The sequence below is a fragment of the Rana temporaria genome, chromosome 4 (genome assembly GCF_905171775.1).
Source record: "Rana temporaria chromosome 4, aRanTem1.1, whole genome shotgun sequence".
Taxonomy (NCBI): domain Eukaryota; kingdom Metazoa; phylum Chordata; class Amphibia; order Anura; family Ranidae; genus Rana; species Rana temporaria.
Genome location: NC_053492.1, coordinates 306775283 through 306796699, shown reverse-complemented (window position 1 = coordinate 306796699; position 21417 = coordinate 306775283).

Sequence of the window (21417 nt, the reverse complement as noted above, 5' to 3'; positions counted from 1 at the left end):
GGAAGATATAATTCTTGCTGACACTGTACAACGTAAATTCAGTAAACTGGAATACTCAAAAGTTCTTGTTCCAAATGTACACAAGGTGTGTATGCTCAAAACTGAGCAATTTGTGTTTATGCTATTTTGAGTTATCGTTTTCTGAAAGTTATATAATTCAGAATCTGCATTAGGCACTTACATATTTTTAGTTATGAGTTAAACATGACCAGTTTTCCTTTTGAGGAGGTTTTATAAATGTTTTCCAGCTTGTCCTGAAATACACTATGGGAAAATGTTTCCAGCTTTCTTTACAGAATTACTAGTGAAATATTTGTGTGTGCATTTACCCACTTCTGCCAAATTTATAGCCAAAACATTTCACCGCCATTTAAAACATTTGGCTCTGTTATTTCCTGTGTCACGTTCATGCCAAATGCCACCTCTCTTGGCCAACCGTCTTTTATTACCCTTTCCTACTCCTAACCCCATCAATTGACTTGTTTTAAAGTCAGGGATGGTGGCTAATGTGTGACTGTTGTACCAACTATTGTATTTTTTACATGATGAAATGCACATTACGGATGAAAATTTACTTAGGATCCCCCTCCCAACTCCTGACTCATATACAGTATTTGCTGAAAGTAGAGGATCTACAATAGTAAACTTGATTTAATATGCCTCCTTTTTATATATTTGCAAATGTTTCCAAAATTATATTTTTAACAATAATCAATAGAAAAACACATTAAAATTATTTTTAGCGTATATATTTATACACACACATTAGATGTGTAATGTAACATCCAGATAATGGGGTCTAGTTTTGGGTACCATGCTTTGAAAAGGACAGATGAGTTTTGCAGAGGGTTCAGATACAGGCAACTATATTGATAAATGAATGGAAAGTGCTAATTACAGTTAAAAAAAAACAACAACTCAAAAACAAGATAAGCCCAGTCTGGAAAAAAGAGGCAGCTTAATTAACATGTTGAAATGTAACCAATGCCAGTATAATGCCAGTATGAAGATTTGGCTGATTTTCTATATTTATAGTTATACAGTAATTACTATACCTAAAAGACGGATATGTGCTCCAGTGAATTGGGCTGAATGACCTTGGTGCATCATGAGGAATATCTTTTCTTCCTGTGTGGCAAAATTGGCAAGTGCTCAGGAAATAAGAACATACTCAAACCGATGGCTCCACTCCAAACGTGCTTGTTTTTATCCCACATAGACAACCGGGGTGCTGGCTACCACAGCCCATTTTCACTCTCGGTCAAAAGTAAAACATATAAGCCACACTCCAAAGCTTAGCTTTTCTTTCTCTGTTTTCATTTCTCAAAAAAAAAAAATGCACACATTAATGTCTCCAACCAAAATGAACCTTCCTTGACCTGTTTTACCACTGCTATCTTGTTTATAAGCATAGGCATCTTTCCCTACCATTGTGGGCAAGTCAGCAGTGGTGAAACACATCAAGGAAGGTTGGTTTTGGGTGGAGACATTAATGTATGCAGTTTTTTTATTTTTTACAAATGAAGCGCAAAAAGAATAGCTAAGCTTTGGAGTGTGATCCAAAATAGTTAATATGCAAATACAGTGATACCTATTATAAATAAGGTGCCAAATGTGATATTAAACAGCGCTCAAAAAAATAGGTGAAAATGTAAATCAACAAATATAATATTGGTACAGTGACATAGTGAAAAATAAATAAATAATCCACCCTCTAAGTGAGTCAATATATAAGTGTCCAAAAATCCGTGCAAAAATCGCATCAAAAAATACCAGGTTGGCAAATAAAGTCCATGAACTGTCTAAGTGAACAAAAAAATATATATATAAATAGTTCATAAATGGAGAGCAAAGGAAAAGAAAAAATCCTTCCCGATCTTCAATAAGTGCTTTCACCACACCACAGTGACTGCGTGCTTCCACCACCCATCAGAAATGCAAACTCACCGCAACAAATGGCCTGACACTTTCGTGTTTAGGCACACAGGCTTGTTAACTGACCCCCTCAGTTTAGTTGATAGAACTCCTTCTTTTCATATAGAGTGGAGCATTCAGTTAAACAGATGGAGATCCGAAGCAAAAAGAAAACTCCACGATAACAGCCATATGCAAATAAGAAAAAGAGAGCACAATAGTGTGATACTGTAACACAACTTTTAATAACACACTACAAATCTCCCAAAGAATGCACTCACAAAGGTAACTCTTGTTACAAGCAGTGTATAAATCCAAAAACTGACACGGTGTAAAACAAAAAATAAAGATATCCTCCAGGTGAACTAGTGGTCACAGCGGACCAACGAATAGCCCAAGTGTTACTCACAGCCCTTGTGCAGGTGTACTGGAGCTGCTGCTTAGGTAATTGAGCTGGTGGCAGATTAGACCATTCCACGTTCAAGCTTAGAAAGTTAGGTGTGCGGTTGTGACTTCAGTAATCACTCCCCGACATGTTTCATCGAAATGATTTCTTCATGGGGTTACTTACCAGCTGTCTAGTGCCGCTTTATATAGTTGCCAGGGTCCTCTAGTCCACTAGTGTTCACATTTATTCTCCAGCTACGCGCAGTGAGGGTGGCTCACATTAGACGGCCCTAAGCTTTGGAGTGTGGTTTATGTTTTTTATTTTTATTTATTTATTTGTTTGTTTTTTTAGTAGTCGGTGGCAAAAGTAAATTGTTTTGGTGATAAGTCTCAAATGCCTTTTTCATTGGTAGTCAGTGGCAAGTGTCCTCTTTCATTGGTAATCACTCAGTGGTAAATGCCCTGTGGTGGTTATTGGTGAATGACCCTTTTTTATTGGTGGTCAGTGGTAAGTGCACCCTTATATTAGTAGTCAGTGGTAAATTGTAAGTGCACCCTTATACAGATGGGAAGTGCACCCTTACATTGGTGTCAGAGGGGAAAGTGTCCACTTGCACTTATGAATAGTGGTGTGTTTCTCTTCTTTGTTTGGTTGTCAGTGGCAAGTTTGCATTTACGTTACGTTTACATTGGTGGCGAGTGGAAAATGTGTCTGTTTCTTTTGGTCCGTGGTTAGTACCTGCTTTCATTGGTGGTCAATAGTGAATTACTCCTTACTTTGGTTGTGAGTGGTATGTGCCCCTTTTGTGGGTGGTTCGCCACCTCATTACTAAAAATGATAAATAATAAATCACAGGAAGGAAGAAAGCTCCATTTATTATTCCCGGATTACACGTGAATCGTAACGGAGACTATGTAATGGAACACATGATGCATGCTTGTTTGATTTCTAACTCCTGCTCACAAAATCCACATGTCATTTATTTCATGATGCTCTTGTGATTACTTCCAGCAGGCTTTGGGTGTTTCCACTTAAAAAGGCTTACCATGCATATTTCATACTGTATGTACTCTGAACAAAGTGTTAATCTACACTTATTAAAAACTTCCTTTTTATGTTCAAGGCAGTGATTTAAAATTCACCTTGTAATTTTTTACTTTTGTTACAACATTTATGTTGAATTCAAATCAGTTGAAGCAGAATTGCTAGTTATAGTGGAAATAAATTGATCTTCCAAGAGCATGTACATGTTTTAAGTGATTTAAATAGCTGCGCCCCAGGGAAGCTTTAGTTCGGGTTTGGATAAGAAAACACATTTTTGTTTTAATGTAGTGCTGTGTTTTTCTGCTGTGTTGCAGACTTTGTCCTTGCTTTGAAAACTGTCCCTTTTGGCATGCTTTATGGCTAACTGTGGCTTTTCAGTCAAAAGATGCCAAGATTATAAATTTAAAAAATACTGTTTTGTTAGTGCTCACAGTAAGACCAATTATTTTAAATATGCATTTAGCATGTATTATGTACTGATGCAGAGCAAGAAATACTAATTTCATATTAGACAGTATGGCCCAGATTCTCGTACAGCCGCGCAATTTTGTGCGGGCGTAACGTATCTCATTTACGTTACGCCTCCGCAACTTACACGGGCAAGTGCTGTATTCTCAAAGCACTTGCTCTGTAAGTTGCGGCGGCGTAGCGTAAATCACCCGGCGGAATTCAAATTCAGCGGGTAGGGGGTGTGTATCATTTAAATGAAGCACGTCCCTGCACCGAATGAACGGCGCATGCTCCGTCCGTAAAATATCCCAGTGTGCATTACTCCAAATGACGTCGCAAGGACATCATTGGTTTCGATGTGAACGTAAATGACGTCCAGCCCCATTCACGGACGACTTACGCAAACTACGTAACTTTTAAAAATGTTGGCGCGGGAACGACGGCCATACTTAACATTGGCTGTGCCTCATATAGCAGGGGCAACTTTACGCCGGGAAAAGCCTATCGTAAACGTCGTAACTTTACTGCGTCGGCCACGCGTACGTTCGGGAATTTGCGTATCTAGCTAATTTGCATACTCGACGCGGATTTCGACGGAAGCGCCACCTAGCGGTCCAAAAAAAATGCACTTAAGATCCGACGGCGTAAGAGACTTACGCCTGTCAGATCTAATGGATATCTATGCGTAGCTGATTCTAAGAATCAGTCGCATAGATACGACGGCTCAACGCAGAGATACGACAGCGTATCTGGAGATACGCCGTCGTATCTCGGTTGAGAATCTGGGCCTATGTGCGTTGTGAATTTGACATAAACTCAAACACATCAGTTTATTCTTTGCTACGTGGGTTTTGCTGATTCAGGTGAGGCCATACATTTTCACTACTTCAAAGGGAAGAGAACATTGTCATTGGAAACCTGATTCCATCAAATAAAATCATTTAGTATGCTTCCAATAAAATACAATTGTATTTCATCACAGAAGTTATAATCATAGTGGTTAGCATGCAGCACTGGGGTCCATACCCTGATAAGGCACTCTCTGCCTGGAGTTTGCATATTATCCCTGTGCTTGCAGGAGTTTTCTCAAGGTTCTCCAATTTTTTTACACTCTCCAAAGACACGCTGATAGGTTAATTAGCTCCTGTGTAAATTTGGCCTAGTATTTTTGTGCTTGAATATATACATGTGAGATAGGGACATTTGATTGTAAGTTCATTGAGGGCATGGGTTGATGTACAATATGTAAAGCACTCTGCAAATTGCCAACATACCTGAAGCAAATAAATGTAATAAATAACAGCTTCAATGAAAAACTGGCCATACATGGCTCAGTTTTTTCATTCAGCCAGCCACCCTTGAGGTGGATAGGGAAATCCTCCCTGCTGTGTCATTGTATTCTGAATGTGGGACTTCCCCGCCATCAGTGCTGCAGCCAATTGGCTATAAGTGCTGATTGAAGCAAAATTTTACAGCCGTACCATTTATGAAAAGTTGATTGATAGATTGACTTCTCACAAACAGGAACATGGATAAATGGATCAAAATTCAGTCAGTTCCTGCTAAACAAGACACATTTTGATCAATATATGGCCAGCTGAAGAGATAAGATAAGCATCTTTGCATTATTGATGTGCATTTCAGTCTGAAGTCAATTGACTGTTAAAACCATAACCTTAGTAAAGGTATTGTGATATGACCTGATTAACCATCAGGTTTCCAAAACTAGATTTGATTGTATGTAACTGAGACAGATTGAAGGAGCCTCTACTATTGCATGAATTCTGTTGGGTAGGCCTAGTTCAGAAGAAAAGGTTCAGCTGTAAGTCCTCACAGTTAGTCTTGGTGGGCGCTGGAACGCCCTGCTGTGAACTATTATATCAAGAGTTGTAATTACATGCCATTGTTGAACAGTGGTAGAAAAATTGGGCCTTTGGTGCTGGCACTGGTGCCACAACACTGTAAGTCCTCACAGTTACTCTTGGTGGGCGCAGGAATGTGCCGCGCTGTGAAATATTAGATTAAAGCGGGGGTTCACCCTTAGAGGGCACTTTTCCCCCTTAGATTCCTGCTCGTTATTACTAGGGGAATCGGCTATTTATTTAAAAATATGTGCAGTACTTACCCGTTTACGAGACGCATCCTCTCCGTCGCTTCCGGGTATGGGCTTCGGGAATGGGCGTTCCTTCTTGATTGACAGGTTTCCGAGAGGCTTCCGACGGTCGCATCCATCGCGTCACGATTTTCCGAAGAAGCCCATACCTCGGTGCGCAGGCGCAGTATAGAGCCGCACCGACGTTCGGCTTCTTTCGGCTACGAGTGACGCGATGGATGCGACCGTCGGAAGCCTCTCGAAGAATGTCAATCAAGAAGGAACGCCCGCTCCCGAAGACCATACCCGGTAGCGACGGAAGAAGATGCAGCTCGAAAACGGGTAAGTACTGCACCTATTTTAATACAAATAGGCCGATTCCCTAGACCGAACGAGCAGGAATCTAGGGAAGAAAAAAAATTTTTTAGAAATGGGTGAACTCCCGCTTTAAGAATTGTAGATTACATGAAAATTAGGCCTTGGTTCCACAACACAGCAACCAACCCAAAATCGGAAAATTGGAATTACACACCCCTGTTAAACAGGGCAGAACAATTGGGCCTTAGGCACTGGTGCTGTTGCCACAACACTGCAACCCCTGAATTTAACCACTTGCTTACTGGGCACATAAACCCCCTTCGTGCCCAGGCAAAATTTCAGCTTCCGGCACTGCGTCGGTTTAACTGACATTGCGCGTCGTGCGACGTGGCTCCCAAACAAAATTGGCGTCCTTTTTCCCCCACAAATAGAGCTTTATTTTGGTGGTATTTGATCACCTCTGCGGTTTTTATTTTTTGCACTATAAACAAAAAAAGAGCGACAATTTAAAAAAATATATATATTTTTTACTTGTTGCTATAATAAATATCCCAATTTTTTTTTTAAAAAAACTATTTTTTTTCTCAGTTAAGGCCGATACGTATTTTTCGACGTATTTTTGTAAAAAAAAAAAAATCGCAATAAGTGACTGGTTTGCGCAAAAGTTATAGCGCCTACAAAATGGGGAACAGAATTATGATTTTTTTTATTATTTTTTTTTTACTAGTAATGGCCGCGATCTGCGATTTTTATTGAGACTGCGACATTGCGGCGGACGTATCGGACACTTTTGACACAAATTTGGGACCATTCACATTTATACAGCGATCAGTGCTATAAAAATGCACTAATCACTGTATAAATGTGACTGGCAGGGAAGGGGTTAACACTAGGGGGTGAGGAAGGGGTTAAATGTGTATCCTGGGTGTGTTATAACTGTGTGGGGGGAGGGGGGTGACTGGGGGAGGTGACCGATGCTGTGTCCCTATGTACAAGGGACACAGATCGGTCTCCTCTCCTCTGACAGCACGTGGAGCTCTGTGTTTACACACAGAGCTCCACGTCCCTGCTGTGTTACCGACGATCGCGTGTACCCGGCGGACATCGCGGCCGCCAGGTACACGCATCGGCTCTTTGGCGATGCTCCGGGACACTGTTTACGCGCTGCGTGCCCCCCAGTGGCGCGCGCGGGTAATGCACATAAAAGGACGTCTAAAGACATCCACTCGGCACTTGAGAGCCGCGCTGTGGACGTCTTTTGTCTATATCGCGGATCTCAAGTGGTTAATTTAAACATTTTAATTACACGCCCCTGTTAAACAGGGGCAGAATAATTGAGCCTTAGCCACTGGTGGCGGTGCCCAGAACCAAAAAGGTTCTTACAAGCTATCAGCATGATCATTGAGGAGGAAAAGGATAGTCACTCAGCATAACAGGATAGTCACTCAGCATCAGCATAGAGAGTCTTGAAGGGATCTGACAATTCCAAAAAATTATTCAGTTACATCAGTATCAGGTGCTTGGTAGCTGGTGGTGATCCAAGCCTGATTCATTTTTATGAAGGTCAGTTGATCGACTGAGTCGTGGAGAGGTGCACCTGTGATCGGTTACAAAGCCTCCAGCAGCACTGAATGTGCGTTCCCAAAGACGCTGGATGCAAGACAGGCCAGTAGCTCAACTGCATACTGTGCAAGCTCTGGCCAGTGATCCATCCTCAAGACCCAGTAACCCAGAGGATTTTCGTTGGGAAATGTGTTCAAGTCTGATCTTGCCCCTACGTATTCCGGCACCATGTAAAACAGACGCTGGCGATGGTTGCTGGAACCGGTCATACCTTGGGGCTGCGGACTAAAAAATTGTCTGAACACATCGGTGAGACGGCCACCTTCTGCACCGCTCTTTCTTTGACAGACCGAAGCCTCAGCAACACGTTGTCCAGGACCAGGATTTTGTAACCTCCCAGTCTCTGGGAACGCGTTGCACAGACCTTTCTGCAAGGCCTCCCGAGGATGTTTCATCTTCTGCTCCCTCTTCACCGGCAAGATAAGATCCGTAACCTTACCCTTACGTGGATCAAGGAGGGTTGCCAGCCAGTAATGATCCCTCTCCTTGATAGCACGAATACGAGGATCCTTCCGCAGGCTTTGCAGGATCAGGGAGGCCATACAGCGTAGGTTTGCTGAGGCATTCGGTGCGGAGTCCTCTGGGTCACTGAGGACGACATGATTTACAAGTCCATGGGTTTCTTGGGACTGTAATTGATCCCTTGAAGACTGCTGCTGATGCTGAGTGCTAGGCTCCAAGCTCCCCTGACCCTGTCCTGGTGCCATATTGGCACAGATACTCATTGATGGCCCTCTGCTGTGTGTGCAGCCGCTGCAGCATGGCCAACGTAGAGTTCCACCTGGTGGGCATGTCACAGATTAGGCAGTTCTTGGACAGGTTGCATTCCTTTTGGAGGTCAGCCAGCCGAGCACTGGCATTATATGACCATTGGAAATGCACACAGAGTTTCCTGGTCTGCTTCAAGAGGAGGTTGGTGCCATTGTCGTAAACCACCCTTCTTGACTTAAAGGAGTTGTAAAGGAAAACATTTTTTTGCCTAAAATTAATGTCTGCAAGGTAGACAGACAGAATAGTGTAATGATTCTGTTAAAAAACGAGTAAATACCTATTAAATTCCTTCATCTATATCACCTCCGGCATTCTAGTTTCTGTTCTCTCACTCTCATTCACTTCCAGGTTTGCGGCGCTCGTTTATGTAAGAACTACATTTCCCAGTATGCATTGCGGCAAGCCCAGTAATTCACATCTCCTTAAAGTCTCTAACACATAGAAAGCATCCTGCCGCACAGATGTAGTTCCCAGGAGGGGGCGAGCACGTCACTGACCACCGCAGTAAAGCCTCCCTTCACGGTGGTGAGTAACAATCAGACAAGCAGGAAGTGAACAGAACAGAGAAGAAATATAGCAACTTCTGAGCAAAAACGAACAATGAGGAAGTGAAAAGAGGATTGTCTGCAGGTAAAGGATGCTTATTATGAAAAAAAAATCATTTACAACCCCTTTAAGCTGGCGTGGCATCAACCACCTCTGAGCCTGCCCCTGCAGAGCTGACAGAACCTCTGCCCCAGTGTGGCTCCTGTCCCCCAAGCACACCAGCTCAAGCACCGCATGGCATCTTTTTGTCTGCGTACCTGCATAGCCCCTTGAATGCGTACGGAGCACCGCTGGTTCCGAGGACAAATCAGCACAGGAACAGGCTACAGAGGAAGAAGAAGAGGAGGGGTGGAGGAGAGAGTTGTGTCACAATCACCAGTAGTAGCATTTTGGAGGCGTGGTGGCGGAACAACCTCCAACACTATTGTACCTTGTCCTGCATCCTTCCCAGCTGCCAGCAGAGTCACCCAATGCGCCGTGAAAGATAGGTAACGTCCCTGTCCATGCCTGCTGGACCATGAGTCAGTGGTAATATGCACCTTACCACTGACCGCCCTGTCCAGCAAGGCATGGACATTGCCTTCCACATGCCGGTAGAGAGCCGGAATCGCCTTTCGTGAGAATTTGGGAACCTGCCACTGAGGTACAGCACATTCCATAAACTCACGGAAGGGGGCAGAGTCTACCAACTGAAAAGGCAGCAGTTGAAGTGCTAGCAATTTAGCTAAGCTAGCATTCAACCGCTGGGCATGTGGATGGCTAGGAGAGAACTTATTTTGGCGCTGCAGCAGCTGGGGCAGGGAAATTTGCCTGGTACAATCTGATGTCGGTGTACCCATAGTAGATTGCCCACAAGTACTTGGTTGTGACACACCTAATTCTACACCTTCAGTGCTATCAGTGCAGGCTTCAGAGAGTACTGAAGGTATAGTGGGGTTGGAGATCCCAGCTGATGAGGAGCAAGGAGAGGTCCACATTGTTCTTTGGTGTGGGTCTTTGGGGTACGCTTGCCAACGAACTGCATGGCAGGTCGACATATGTCTGGTCAAGCATGTGGTGCCCAAGCGGGTGATGTTTTGGCCACACGAGATACGCGTGCGAAATATGTTGCAAATAGCAGCGGTGCGATCTGATGTCTCAAAAAAGGCCCACACCAAAGAACTTTTGGAATAACGCGGAGAGACAGCAACGCCCTGCACATGCGGAGCTCTGCGTTGTGATGCAGTAGGTGTGCTGCCCTTAAGCTGGCCCCTGGAGGGCATCCTGCCACATTGGAGATGTGCCTCCTTCTCCTCCTCCTTCTCCTCTCTCCTATCAAGCACCCACGTGGAGTCAGTGACCTCATCATCCCCTCCCTCCTCATCACTGTAGAAAACCTGGCAGTACGCTGGGGGAACATGACTGCCAGATTTCTGTCCTTCTTGGTCACGCCCTCTCTCTGGGCTCACATTACTGCCTTCCTCTAGCCGGAGCCTTCAAAGCGCTGCGCATCCTCCTGCAGCATGTACCCAACACTGTGGTCAAACAGTTCAGGGGATTTCTCAGGAGGACATCGTGGGGCTAGGGAAGGAGTGACTGATGCCATTGAGCAGAGGGAAGAGGCCACGTTGGCAGCTGCTTTGCCAGACAAAGTACCCTGAGCCTGGGTGAGAGAGGATTAGGAGGATGAGGATGGCTTGGTCATCCACGCTACCAAGTCTTCGGGAAGTTGCGGCTCAATGCGGCCAGCTGCCAAAAAAAAGAATGAGCGTGTCCCATAGCCATGTGCTGATGAGGATGCACCGTGTCCACGATCAGCACTGTTGCCTCTAGAAGCAGGGCCTGCTTGCCCTCTTTTATCAGCTCATGACTATGCCTCTCCTTGTTGTCCTTCCAGACATACTAATGGCCTGCAGGGAGATGTGGCTGCACAAATACTGACAATACTTGCTGATCAGTCACTGCCTGTGGTATTAATATGAGAACACCAGCAATTGTATTCACGTAGCTTTAGGTGCACAGTGTGCAGAGGACACAGTACACCAAGGGAGAATACTTGCTGATCAGTCACTGCCTGTGGTATTAATATGAGAATACCAGCAAATGTATTCACATAGCTTTAGGTGCACACTGTGAGAGGACACAGTACACCAAGTGAGAATACTTGCTGATCAGTCACTGCCTGTGGTATTAATATGAGAACACCAGGAAATGTATTCACGTAGCTTTAGGTGCACACTGTGCAGAGGACACAGTACACCAAGTGAGAATACTTGCTGATCAGTCACTGCCTGTGGTATTAATATGAGAACACCAGCAAATGTATTCACATAGCTTTAGGTGCACACTGTGCAGAGGACACAGTACACCAAGTGAGAATACTTGCTGACCAGTCACTGCCTGTGGTATTAATATGAGAATACCAGCAAATGTATTCACATAGCTTTAGGTGCACACTGTGAGAGGACACAGTACACCAAGTGAGAATACTTGCTGATCAGTCACTGCCTGTGGTATTAATATGAGAACACCAGGAAATGTATTCACGTAGCTTTAGGTGCACACTGTGCAGAGGACACAGTACACCAAGTGAGAATACTTGCTGATCAGTCACTGCCTGTGGTATTAATATGAGAATACCAGCAAATGTATTCACGTTGATTTAGGTGCACACTGTGCAGAGGACACAGTACACCAAGTGAAAATACTTGCTGATCAGTCACTGCCTGTGGTATTAATATGAGAACACCAGCAAATGTATTCACATAGCTTTAGATGCACACTGTGCAGAGGACACAGTACACCAAGTGAGAATGCTTGCTGATCAGTCACTGCCTGTGGTATTAATATGAGAACACCAGCAAATGTATTCAGGTAGCTTTAGGTGCACACTGTGCAGAGGACACAGTACACCAAGTAAAAAAACTTGCTGATCAGTCACTGCCTGTGGTATTAATATGAAAACACCAGCAAATGTATTCACGTAGCTTTAGGTGCACACTGTGCAGAGGACACAGTACACCAAGTGAGAATACGTACTGATCAGTCACTGCCTGTGGTATTAATATGAGAACACCAGCAATTGTATTCACATAGCTTTAGGTGCACACTGTGCAGAGGACACAGTACACCAAGTGAAAATACTGCAGCTTGCACACCTGCCTGCCTGCCTGTATATTAGGAAGAGCATACAGGAACAGATCTATCTAAACTCAACTGTATAAATATATATTCAACATCTAGGATGCATATATATTGTCAGGGAACCAACAGCAGGAGAAGGGCTTTAGGACCCAGCATCTCTGGCAAGAGAAGGGCTTTAGGACCCAGCATCTCTGGCAGGAGAAGGACTTTAGGACCCAGCATCTCTGGCAGGAGAAGGACTTTAGGACCCAGCCTCTCTGGCATGAGAAGGACTTTAGGACCCAGTATCTCTACCAGCAGGTCACATGGGCCTATATAAGGAAGTCTGCTAGTGTCTGCATTTGCTGGTTGATCTTCGGCTCCTCCAGTGTGTTATCTTCGTGATATTCCTGTTTCTGTGTCTCCTGTTACCGATCCGGTTTGTCCTTGAACTGTCACCTGTTTGCTTCCTGTGTTCGACTCCAGCTACCCACCTGACCACGTCTGCTCTGATACCAACCCGGCACACGACCTAGGCTTTCTTCTGACCACACTCCAGTCGCAGTATTATCTGAATCCTGCAACACCTCACGGGTGTCACCTGTCTGCTGATTCTACGCCAGCACACCAGCTGTACTCTAGAACCTCCTGCATACAGTCCAGCAGGCGACCCATGCTTCTTTGAGCCTGACCTTTCCTGTTTTCACCATCAGCGGGGTCTGGAACTTAGCCTCAAGGGAAGCCCTCTCTCTCCATTGGCCTCCAGTACCAGGTACGTGATATATATCCTCTACACACTGTAACTGTAACTGACTCGCCTGCCTGCTCTATCTAATTCAAAATAAATGACACTCTCTTTATCTGTCTTTAACCACGCAACACACTACACAAGGCCTCCACGGAGGCGGCCTTATATATTGTGGGGCGTGTACTAAACCCCCTGAGACATAATTGGCCAAAGCCATCCTGGCTTTGGCCAATTATGGCTCTCCGTTTTTTGCGCGCTGTGATTGGCCAAAGCATGCGGGTCATAGTGCATGCTTGGCAAATCATCAGCCAGCAATGCACTGCGATGCCGCAGTGAATCATGGGCCGTGACACGCCACTCGAATTTGGCGCGAACGGCCCATAACGTTCGTAATTCGACGAACAGTCTAACATACAATGTTTGAGTCGAACATGAGTTCGACTCGAACACGAAGCTCATCCCTATTGGTTAGCATTGGGTGCTTGTAAGTAGCACACTGCTTACTGACTCCCCACCAATCTGAGGCAGGCAGAACACATGGGATTCTTTAGATAACTTAGATATATGCTGTTCCTAAGTTTAGCTAGAAACATTTTGTTACTGTACAGGGGTCAAGTCCTGGGGGGAAAAAGTGTGGGAACTCCCACCCAAGATCCACTCCGCCACCAAAAAAAAAAATGATACGCTCATATGCATAATTACTAAACCGTATGTTTTTGTTTTTTCGATCCACTGTACCTTAGTAATCCTTTATGTTACTGGGCGCTTCCTGTTTATGGATTCATTGGGTAGTGAGCGGGTATTCTTTCTAAATCCCACGATAACTCGAGGCAGACCTCCGCAATGTCTCCTGGGAATAATGACAAAAGCTCCCAGGAGACATTGCGGCATCGAGGAAGTGACGGAATACCCGCACACTACCCGATGAATCCATATACAGGAAGCGGCCAGTAACATAAAGGATTAATAAGGTTCGCCTGCCCCTGACAGTGACTCGAGCTGGGCATCGCTACTTAGTGAAGGATTGGCTCGGCTGCTCTAGTCCTGCAAAGGGAACTGAGTTCCTGCTGTGAAAAAAGTGCAGGAACTCCGTTCCCGCAGGACTTGAGCCCTGTTACTGTATTGCTTTAGTTACAGTTGCAGTGTGACCCACAATGTGCAGGCTGCTGGATTCCATAAACATCTTTACCCACCTCCTTCCATAGATCCATAGATCTGGTAGGATGTACATGTATGTCCTCCAGCTCATGAGCCTCTTGTGTGCCAGGGCATGTAGTGGCTCTCTCTGTGATCTGCTGTATCTTACGGACACAGCAAATGACAGATCAGGGTACAGAGCCAATGAAAGTGATTAAAGTAATTGTAAACCTTCTTCGGTGCTTTTTTTCCTAAAATAATGAACATATTATACTTACCTGATCTGCATTGCAAAAGCTGTCATTGGCCAAGGTCTTGCACCTGACCAGTTTGTGGGTGTTTACTGTGAGACAGTATTGCAGGGTGAGAGAGTTTGTGGTGTGCTATTACTTGACTGAATATAGCACTGTATATGCATATGTAATACTTGTACTATATAGTACTGGTGCTATCTGAATTTATGCGTAGATCAGAGTGTAGTTAAACTCTGATCCTGATTGTTAGAGCAATTATGCGGTCTCTGTCTCAGCTTGGCTGTGCTGTGAGCCCATTCTGCTGTATTGGGGTGTTCTTTTAGCCCCGGTGCTGCAAGTGGCAGCAGTGGAGTCAAGGTTTGGGTGCTCTTTCCCAGCAGCCAATCACGGGGGTTTGTCCTTGCTGTGCATGCTGGGGAGGGGTATTTATGGGGCAGACGCCATTGGTTATTGGTCTTTTTCATCAAGTGTGGCACCCACCTTTAGGGTGGCCACATCACGGCGACCCGGCGCTATGGCCTACCTGGCCGGGGCGTGCGTGCCACGTGGTGTTCCTGGTTCCGGGACCATGCTGGCCCGGAGCATCTGAACCAGCGAAGGGGATCCAGTGTGCGACTGGGTTCCCTCTATTGAAGATCCCAAGCTGCATGCTGTTCAGTGGGGGAATTGGTCTGAGGAGCACCATTGAGAGGCTGGCGGTCCAATAGGGCTTGGATGAAACCACCGGGGATCATAGTCAGCCGGACACTGCGGGACTGATCACCTGTCAGTCGGTACCTGAGCGACAAGCTGAAGGAGATCCAGACGTAACTCAATTAAGGAGGCATATCTCCAGGAATTCTACCCAGAGGGGACCTGTGGCAGAGGTATCTTCTGAGGCTCATTGAGAGGGGTCTGTGGCAGAGAATTCAAGTTCACCTAGGACTGTCTGTGGCAGAGACTTATTCCTACAATTGTCGGAGTGATTCTCCGGCTGCCAGGTCAGTGAGAGAGGCCTGTCAAAGTACACTAAACCCATTACGGCGGGAGTGGTGCTAAGAAGTGTTACATTTGGGAGCAGGATTGTTTCCTATCATTACGCCTGAATCTGCAATTCTCCTATCTTCTTCAGCTTTACTTTCCTCACCACAAGTTTACTGTTTTTACCCGGCTGGGTAATAAAGAGCACTGCAAAGAGCACCTGTCTGGACATTCCTTTTACTTCTACTAGATGTACTACACATCAATTACCCCTAGGAATTTCGGAGGAGCCAAGAGGTAACACGCCGCCCAAAAATCCAGCAGCTCCTCTGTGGGTAGTGCTAAACTTGTGAGGAAATTGCAGTTTGTGTGGCCACTGGCCAGTGAGAGAGGACTGTAAGTCCACCTGCATCCACTGTGCTCTCATAAGTCCCAACGGTCCTTTTTAGGACTATTTTTTGTTGGTAACGATTTCTATGTTGCTCACTGTTCCCCCATTTTCTTTTTATTTATTTTTCTCTTTTTTTTTTTCCTTTTTTCTTTTTTCATTTTCCTGCAGGGTTTTATTTTGCTTGCCCTACATACAGAGTGCAGATTTCAGAAGTCACTATGTACAGTGTGCAGCTTTCAAGGGTGTGCTACACCAGAATACAAAGTTCAGGTGTGCACTTCGCACAGAGTGGTGCACTGAGTACAGAGTAATGGATCCAGGGGTGCATGTAAAGAGTTCAGAGTTCAGGAGTGCGGTATGTACACAGGGCAGAGTTCAGGAGTGCGGTATGTACACAGGGCAGAGTTCAGGAGTGCGCTATTGACAGAGTATATGTTCAGGGGTGTGCTATGTACATTGTGCAGAATTCAGAGGTGTGCTATGTGCAGAGCTCAGGGGTGCACTATGTACAGAGTTCAGTGTTCAGGATTGTGCTACAATTGTGTGCAGAATTCAGGAGTCACTATGTACAGAGTGCAGCTCTCAGGGGTGCGCTACATACAGAGTGCAGAGTTTATGTGTGCTCTTTGCACATAGGATTCAGGTGTGCATTATGTACAGAATGCAGAATGTAGGAGTGTGTTGTGTACAGAGTACAGAATTCGGGAGTGTGTTATGTACAGGGTGAAGAGTTCAGGAGTGTGATATGCACAGAATGCAGAGTTCAGGAGTGCACTGTGTACAGAGTGTAATATTCAGGGGTGTGCTATGTGCAGAGTTCAGGGGTGTGCTACATACAGAGTTCAGGATTTAGAGGTGTTTAACACACAAGAGTGCAGAGTTCACGAGCGCCCTATGTACAGAGTTCAGTGTTCAGGATTGCGCTACATACAGAGTGCAGAGTTTAGGAGTCACTATATACAGAGTGCAGCTTTAAGGGGTGCGATACACACAGAGTGCAAAGTTCATGAGTATGCTACATAAAGAGTGTGGGTCTCAGTTCAGACTCTACATCACCCAGCCACATCTAATTTCCACCCCTTCTCAGCTCAGACCTCTGCACCACTCTCCCTCCCCCAATCTACCACATCTGCAAACTCCCCCCCTCCTCTGTTTTCATCTCCACCCCTCCCTTATTTCTTCAGCCGCGGTTCACAGATATGCAAATTGGATGGTTTGAACCACATTCGATTGGCATGACATGTGAACCAAAACAGCTTTCAATGGAGCCAGTTCAGGTATGTCCAGGCAGTGCATTTTTAAAAAGAGTCATGTATGATTTTCACTTAAAAAGTTGCACCTGAACTGGTGAATGATACCACACAGAAACTGGCCCCACATATATGTGAACCCAGACTTAAAGCTTGCACACTTCTTACCTCTTCAAAAAACACCCACCTTGCTCTAATGTCTCCCTGGGCATAGGCATCAGTGCACCCAAGAACAAAAGGGAATTTACAGAGGGTGTAGCCTACCCCGCGATTTCCCCCCCTGCTTATGATCACACTATGCTAAGTACCCCATCCTCCTTGGTACCTGGGTCCAAATATAGCAGAGGAGGAAAAAAAAGGGAGCGGACAACACAAAGTATTAAGCCCTTAAGCGCCGCCCTGTACACACGATCGGATATCTGATGGAATCTAATCAGATGGATTTTTTTCGTCGGATATCCGATGAAGCTGACTTTCATCAGTCTTGCCTACACACCATCGGTCAAAAATCAGACCGTGTCCAAATGCGGTTACGTAAAACACTATGACGTGCTGAGAAAAATGAAGTTCAATGCTTCCGAGCACGAGTCGACTTGATTCTGAGCATGTGTGGATTTTTGACTGATTGACTTCCACACAGACAATCGTTTTTTTTTATCCATAGGAACATTTTAAAACATGTCCTATTTTTTTTTTTCACCGATGGGAAAACAAACCGATGGGGCCCACACGCGATCGGTTTGTCCGATTAAAAACGGTCCATCGGTCTGTTTTCATCAGACAAACTGATCGTGTGTACAGGGCTTAAAACTATATTTTCAAAATGTGTTTTAAATAGGTAGACAGGTACTTACACTTTGAAAAGTAAATCAGCACATAAGTAAAGCACTCCACTGGCTAGCACTTTGCGGGTGTGATGATGTCACGAGATTAGCCCCCCCAACGTTTTTCGATGTTATATATTGTTTGCAGCCCATTGATTAACTCCTCTGGCAGCTGGTAGGGATGCAGGATGGGGTACATCTATGGAGCTTCTTGTGTTGTCCACATCCTTACCACTGGTGATAGTGCAGTTGCCTCCATTGCCTCCTGATGGTCTTCTTCAGGTGAGTTGTCCTTTGTACCATCAGTCCCCCACATGCACTCAAGAGTCTATGCAAAAGCTCAAGCATACTTATGCTATTCAGTGTTGCAGATGGTATTTCTAGGGGACAGGAGCCAGACTGGGGCAGGGATTCTGTGAGCTCCTGTGCCAGAAAGCTTGTGTGTCACGTACCTGGTTTGTGAGCCTGACGTGTAGAGGAGGGCCTCTCGTACCACACCGACTTGTGGGTCACTTAAGGTGAGACAGCAGCCACAAAAGCACGGTGGCATAGGAGTGCCTGAGATCAGTCCTGTAGTCTGTATAGCAGGTTGTCTATGAATGGATGTGCAGCAGGCTGGTGGTGATTAGGCAGACCAGGGCCATGGCAGAATGGGATTGATGCTGGAGCAGGATCCAGATGCAGATTGCACAGCAGAGCCATGACAGGCTGGATGAGCAGGTGCAGGGTCAGGCAAGCCGGGTCGGTAACGTTCAGGCAGATAAACAGAGCAGCAGACAGAAGAGGAGTCCAAAACAAGCTGGGGTCAGGGTATCAAGCAGACAGCATTAGTGAGAACAAGCCGGATCAAGATCAGAGGTCAGCACAGGTAACAGGTCAGAGCACACAGAAGCTGCAGACCAAACGCAATGAGTCTATGCAGAAGCTCAGTTTAAATAGCCTGTTTGGCGTATGCACGTTACACCGATGTGTCAATGCGCGAATGCGCATGTGCGTACACTGATGTGCCAATACGCTAGTGCGCAAGCGCGTATGCCAAGAACCTCTAAGTGTACTGCGGACCTGTCTTTCCTGACAGTGTGTGTCAACCTGCTGTCAACCCTTAGGGAAAGTTCACATATGTGACTTGCCTGCCCTCAACCTGGTGGTGCAGTGCTTCCTAGATGGGTACCCTGGCTTACAGAATCTTCTGAGGCAGGCTAGAAGAATTTATAGCCAATTCAGGAGGTTATACCCAGCCAATGTGTGGCTGAGTGAAATTCAGCAGAAACTCTGTCTAGCCACACTGGGGTAGATTCAGGAACAATTTCCGCCGGTGTAGACTGAGATGCGCGGCGTAAATGCCAATTTGCGCCGGCGTATCTCCGCGCCGTATTCAGCAAACAATATTACGCCGTAACGTAGATTTTTTTTTTCGTTTGAACCTTTCCACGCCGGTGCGGCGTGGGCGCCCATTTACGCTGGTCTGAACTAGCGCGGCCCTGGTTTTTCTATTTTAAATATGCAAATGAGGGAGTTGGTCCGATTCAGCAAATTACGAATTGCCGGCGCAGGCTACTCCCGGTGCGTGTAACTCTGGTTTGCAGCGGAAAGTTACCCTTTATAAAGCAGGGGTAACTTTACACCACACTTGCACAGGTCATTTGGAGAGCAGATAAAACCACATCGCTACAGACGAACTGAGCTGCAAGTACACTTGCTGGACAACACCTGTGTGCCATCATGCCAGGGGCAGCCGTGGTCCTTGCACTTCTGCGTCGACGGCACGTAGGAGGGAACAGGAGATAATCTTCCGCACACGCATTAATGTTTTTGGCATGGGGGACGCAGAGGTGTATCGCACCTACAGGTTCAGCCGTGAAGCCATACTGGAAATCACCAGATTCCTGCAGGATGACCTCACAAGCCCCACACTCCGCACACATGCAGTGCAGCCACTGGTGAAGGTATTAGCCACACTTCATTTCTTGGCCACTGGTTCTTTTCAAAGGACAAGTGCACTGTCTGCTGGGATGTCACAACCCACCGTGAGCAGGTGTGTTCACCAGGTGATACCAGCAATATTGAGACACATGTCCCACCTCTTCATAAAACCCTCCCAGGAGGTCCAGCGGATGAAGACAATGCAAGATTTTTATGCAATTGATAGATTTCCTGGCATAGTGGGTGCAATTGATTGTACACATGTGGCACTTCAGCCCCCCCGTGACATCGAGCACATTTATTGTAATCGAAAGCACTGGCATTCGATTAATGTGCAGATTATAGTAGATGCCCAAGGACTAATATGGCACGTCCGTGCCAAACACCCCGGCTCGTGCCATGATAGCTTTATTTATCGTCATAGCAACATCCCAGATGAATTTGACCAGAACGTCTACGGGGACAGCTGGCTGGTTGGTGAGTGACATGGGTGTCAGGTATGACTGTCCCCCCCCATGATATAGACATCACGAGGGGCACATGCATGAGTAACATCCTCCTGTCTTTTCCCTTACAGGTGATGCAGCATATGCACTTGGACCACATATGATGACCCCATTCCGGAACCCCCAAACCCCAGGAGAGAAGAGATACAACCTAGCCCATGCACGGACCCGTGGAGTTGTGGAGCGGACATTTGGTCTGCTGAAATCTCGTTTTCGCTGCCTGGATAAGTCTGGGGGGACCCTGTTATATTCCCCTGAATTTGTTTGCAAAATTATCGGGGCTTGTTGCATTCTCCATAACTTTGCAGTGAGAAGGGGCCTGGAGATTGAGCTACGTGAGGACCTGACCCCCCAACCACATAATCCCCCCCTGCCAGAGGCTAACCCGTCTGCTGAAGGAAGAGCAGTCAGGAGTCGCCTCGTCGAACGTTATTTTTCACGATTAAATTAATGTTAATGGATGCATGCACATCACTGTGGTCCCTAACACATACACCCCACATTCACACAGAATTGGATTAGACCGAAGTACCACCCATGGTACTAGGGAGCAGCAACGCCGCGCCAAGGCTCCAATTATGTTGCTGTCCATTCATACATCTTTATGAATAAATCATGCACTAACTCCCGTGTGCATATAAAATAATAAATAATTCTCATAACTTGAGAAAATAAAAATAAATTTTTGCAATACATGAGTAAAATGGAAAAAATATTCTCATAACCTGAGTAGAAAAATAAAAAATTTTAAATAACATGACTATAAAAAAAAAAAAAAACCTGAGTATAATTAAATTTAACCAAAATCAACGGCCCTGTCGTGGGCTCTTTCTTGGCCCTCGGCTCCTGGGGCGCAGTTGCCTGCGGCGAGCCGGGGCTGGTGGGGCTGGGGCTGGTGGGGCAGGGGGTGGTGGAGCCGGGGCTGGTGGGGCAGGGGGTGGTGGGGCAGGGGGTGGTGGGGCAGGGGGTGGTGGAGCCGGGGCTGGTGGGGCAGGGGGTGGTGGTGGTGGTACCTCCCCCAGTCTCTCCCTAGCTGCATCCCTGCCCTCCATTGCCACGGCTAACCTATTAAGGTAGATATTAGTTGCAGCCTGCATCCGCAGCCGGCGGGTCACATTGCTGCGCTGCTGGCGCCGTGTCAGCCTCCCCTCCTCTCTTACTGCACCTGCCAGGCTG